This window comes from Etheostoma spectabile, chromosome 21 (genome assembly GCF_008692095.1).
Source record: "Etheostoma spectabile isolate EspeVRDwgs_2016 chromosome 21, UIUC_Espe_1.0, whole genome shotgun sequence".
Taxonomy (NCBI): domain Eukaryota; kingdom Metazoa; phylum Chordata; class Actinopteri; order Perciformes; family Percidae; genus Etheostoma; species Etheostoma spectabile.
In genome coordinates, this window is record NC_045753.1 from 19,280,948 (window position 1) to 19,285,878 (window position 4,931).

The 4,931-nt window shown below is 41.2% G+C and overlaps 1 long non-coding RNA gene across 1 annotated transcript in view; it reads left to right on the forward strand.

Moving 5' to 3' along the window:
• Positions 1-1,322: 1,322 nt before the first annotated feature.
• The window catches only part of LOC116671342 (uncharacterized), a 17,219-nt gene continuing 13,610 nt past the window's right edge, over positions 1,323-4,931 (forward strand). Inside the window, exon 1 of the long non-coding RNA XR_004327244.1 lies at positions 1,323-1,534. This is a non-coding gene — a long non-coding RNA (uncharacterized LOC116671342). The remainder of the gene's footprint in view (positions 1,535-4,931) is intronic.

The following is a 4,931-nucleotide window of genomic DNA, read 5'->3' on the forward strand; positions in this document are numbered from 1 at the left end:
TAGAATATGGCTGTGTCTCATGTGACGTTGTTATTTGTAAACCCTGTGACTATACAAATCAGAACATGTAAATAGCGACATGTTGGCGTTATTTTGTCACTTATTGAGAGCAGTAGCTAGTTGGAACCAGGTACCTGCAGGATCTTTGCCAGGCTAAGCTAATGGTGGGGGTGGCAGACAGAGTTACAGGATGCACGGAGATGAGAAAGGTTTGTATCACTTGTCTAACTCTGGGGGATACGGTGAATAAGCTAAAGTCCCAATAAGTTGACGTGTTCCTTTAAAGTATTTTTTCTCAGTTTCACACTCTGGCGAGTTAAGGTCTTTTGTCTTAGTAGGGCAGCACAGGCATGTTCAATTCGGTGAGCCTGAAAAACCAAAAGAAAAACACATAACTAAATCTTCTCCCTGGGCTTCTGGGTTGGAAGAGTAGAAGAAACACAAGCAAGAAAGCAAAAAGGACATAAGAAATGGATGGCTGGACGGACGGACGGGAGGACGGACGAGCAGATTGTGTTGCAATAAAACTTGGCAGAAGGCTGCAGGGCTGTTCAGCCCACTGATCCTGAAAACACCAATGCCTTTATCCTCCAGCCATGCCAGCAGTCCTCTTTTCCTACCTTTCTTTTTTCTCTTTTGTTACGAAGCCATCTCTAGCCTACCTGTTCTCTTCCTCTAAAAATCTATTTCTCTTCATCCGTCTGTCTTAACCATGCCATTCTCTCACTCTGTTTATTTCCTGTCTTCCGTTTTTCCACTCCCTTCCACAATCTCTCTCTCTCGTTCTAGTCCGTTGGGAAATCAAAGAACTTGAATAACTTTCGTATCACCACGGGAACAAAAGCTCATATGGTCGTCATGGGAACACACTCACCCCGACACCACAGGAACCATTTCATTCAGTAACCAGGGGAAACGGGACAATTTCATGTTCTTGGTCCCTTTTGATTGGCTTGCCAAGCGGAAATGCCAATAAAATATTGCTGTGAGCGAAGTAAACTTGTTGAAGTCAAACAACTTTTGAGAAAGGTAATGATGATGCAGAGAGAAGAGGAGATCACAGACCGATTTAAAAAAACATGCTCATATCAAACCAACAGACCTGTGGCTCGGCAGGCTGACAGAGACAGTATAGCACGTAAGAGGAAGAGATGCTAATGCAAAGACAAAACGAAAGACCAACAGAAAGTATCTGTACAAAAAAAACTAAATCCATGTGTCACATGAAGTAGGATTTTGGATTTACAACACTGGCATGCCATATGTGCACTGAAGAAGTTATATTCAGATATGGGTCATCACTAGGATTGGACACTGAGAGCAGATTCCTACTTGGAATAGTTTAAAAATGTACGATTCCAGTAGAATCGTTTGGAATTGCTTAGCGGATTTGGTTTCAACTCCGATTGTCGCTTGCCAATTCAATATGTGCAAGTTTTGGTTTCTGAAGCGGCCAGGTGCTTGTTGTGGTGCAGCCTTGGAGCACAGTAAGCAGTGCTCCAGTCTGGCTTTATTTTACATTGAAAAAAAACCTGTATAACTACAAACCACCATTGAAACAAAAAAAAATGTTCCTCTTATTTGTAAAAATAGGCATGTGACCTGTTTCAACTCCACCCCTCAAAGATTTGGAATCAAAAGGTAATTGGGTAATCAGAATTGTTAAAATCCAAATGATGCCCAACCCTAATCCTCATCACTTTCTATACCGGCCTTATTATTAGCTTTGGCTTAACTTTGGATGAGGACCGTGACTTTTGTCCCCTCTCATTTAAATTTAGGGCTTTTCCACCACAGGAATTAAACTGAAACTCAACGTGTAGCCATGCCTCCAGGTCCTGCTATTGTTTCTGTTCTTCACCTGTTCCTGAACCTACATTTCGACACAGCTCAGGATGTGATAATACATCCATGGAGAATCAATGCAACAGTTTGTTCTCACCAACGCAAACACTGCAGTTACTGAAGAACTCCTTAGCTAAGCACTGCATGGAAGTGTGTTTCAATATGCAGATGATATATCTGATTCAGAACTCCATGTAAACTGTAGATTGTGTGCACTACTTATATTAAGTTTCCCAGTAATGTTGAGTTGTGTAGAAATTGGTATTGATACCAGATATTCTTTCATTTTCTCAGTCTATAATCTTATTATCTTTTTATCCATTCATTAATACAATTTTGTGAGAAGTCAAAAACAGGATTATATACAGTTAATATGTATTTCACTAAATGTATCATGGCGGCTGTAGTGTTAAACATCTGCTAGACTGCTGCTGTAACACATCAGCTCTGTGACTGTCTTCATACACAAGAAGTTGCTTATTAAACATCCATCAAGTCATCCCTGTGATTCATTAACGTGCCTCTCTTACTCTTCCTTTCCCTCCATCTCATTATGTGTTGAATCACCTTAAGACAAGCACTAATATGTGCGCCCACGTGCACATGCCCCACATCCACGTTTTTCTCTGGGTTTGAATGTGTGTTTAATTACCAGTGAAATAATTAAGAGTTGCATTTAAATGGGTATTGGGTCTAGAGTCAGAGAGAGATGCTGACCTCGCCATGAACCACAGACACAAACATCCGCACGCACAGATAAATTGCACATGGTGACACATGCACTCCTGTGTATTAATAACACACATACACACAATTACTTTGAGTAATAGACATCATTCATTCTGCTTCAATGGCTCCAACACCACGTCACTGCAGTGTGTGTGTGTGTGAGTGTGTGTGTGTGTGTGTGTGTGTGTGTGTGTGTGTGTGTGTGTGTGTGTGTGTGTGTGTGTGTGTGTGTGTGTGGTATAGCCAGAAAAATCAGGCAAGCGAGAAACACGAGAGGTGAGAGCAGATTAAAATAGTGCTGTCAGTTAAATACATTATTAACGGCGTTAACCCAAACCCATTAAACGGCGTCAATTTTTCATTGTGATATTAAGGTCCTTTTTAGTCTAGCAAACTTTGTAGTTATTTTCACATACTGTTCCAACAACTAGTCACATTAGAAATACTACAACACCACACCGGATCTCGCTAGACTGGAAACAAAACAACAGGCCCGCCGCACACACTTGTTTGGGCTTGCGAGCCAGCCAAAGAGTAGTAAGGTTAGGTTTTGATTGGATGGCGAGCGTGAGACACCAAAATGGGTGACAATAAGATTCTGAATGGAAAGTTTACTTTTTTAAAGTTGCCAAATAGATCCATTGACAAGACCGAAGTGATCTGTGTGTCTGTCGTTGTGAACTGAGCTATCATCGCAGCACGTCCAGTCTGAAATACCACTTGATGGCCAGGCACACAGCTGATGCCAATTCTCCGCCCCCTCGTCAAAGGCTATATGCCAATGTTGTTTTCAATAAAAAAAGACATTTGCACAAAGCAAGCCGATCCACTTTTCCATGGTGATAAGAGAATTTAAATGAGAAAAATGGGACAAAAAGAAATCAAGGGACATTTAGAATAGATACAAATGTGCGATTGAGATTGTTAGTTAACTATGACATTAATCACGATTAAATATTGATATTGATATTAAATATTGTTTGACAGCACTAGGTTCAAAATATTTTACTCATGACTTCTGCTATGACCTCATTCTGAAAATATCAGATGCAATGTTGTAAAAAATTAGTATCGGCCTACACTTCCCTACTTTTTAATTAGTACAACTTTTTTCTATTTCATCAAAGCATTTCTTATTGTTGAGGGTTATGGCGCATACAAACTACCATCTTTCCCCGTTTGTTTAGTCTATGAGAAACCAAATGAGAGTTTGTGTATCAAACACATAGATATGTTTCATAGCAGAAAAGAATGGGCCAATATAAATAGACATGTACCGGGGTAAAGGTCCACTGACTCAGAGATACCTTGGGGCGGAGGACATCATTGAATACGACTAAAACTGCTGGTTACTGGAGGAGAATTCTGGCCAATTTTTACGTTAATCTTGATCACAATAAAAATGCGAGTACCGTCAACAGAAAAAACAAAAACAAATTGGTGCTGGAAGCCACGTCTACAAGCTTCCACTTAGCTAAAACGGCAGTTGTCTGGGCATATTTTAGAGTGCCTTTGCGCCTCTTAACAGACATAAAATGCAATTAAAATGTCTATGGAACATGAACAGGGCCCTTACGTGACAACAAGATGCGTTTTCAACTCAGACATTGCTTAAATTCACCTACGCTGTCTCAATCCTGCCGGTAGCTAGCTCGCCCTGCTAGCTAGCTGCCGTCCAGGATGAGTGTTGAGCCAGGCTTCTGGGATAATCATCACGCAGCAGTGCCTTGTGTTTTTGTAGCTCATCCATTTTGTGTGCAATCGACCTGGTGTTGGTTAGTAGGAGGCTTGGCAGGGGCGATCTGTGTAATAGTTGTCTTACCCCGGTGATCTGGCTATGTCCTCCAGAGGACAGGTCATGCCTTCACAACGAAAACTAAGTTTATTCCCCCTCAAAAATAGGTTATTGAGCATATCAGTGACTACGTAACTACATGGAAACGGGCCAAATGTTGTCTGTGGCTTGCACAGTGATAGCGTTAGAGAAGGCTAACTGTAGTCTCACATTTAAGTCCCGTTGTAGCAGGAAAAGGTAAACAGTTTTTTTTTAGAGGGGATTAACTTGACTGGTCATCTGGAAGACATAGCCAGACCCATGGGCCCTCATTGGATTGTTGTTGGGATGATTATCACAGAAGCCTGGCTCAACTCTCATCCCGGACAGCAGCTAGCAGGGCGAGCTAGCTACCGGCAGGAATGATACAGGGTAGGTGTATTCAAACAATGTCTGTGTTGAAAACGTATCTTGATGAGGGCCCTGTTCATGTAGGGCTGCACGATTTAGGCCAAAATGATAATCACGATTATTTTGATCAACACTGTGATTACGATTATTTGTTGATTTTAACCAAAACTAA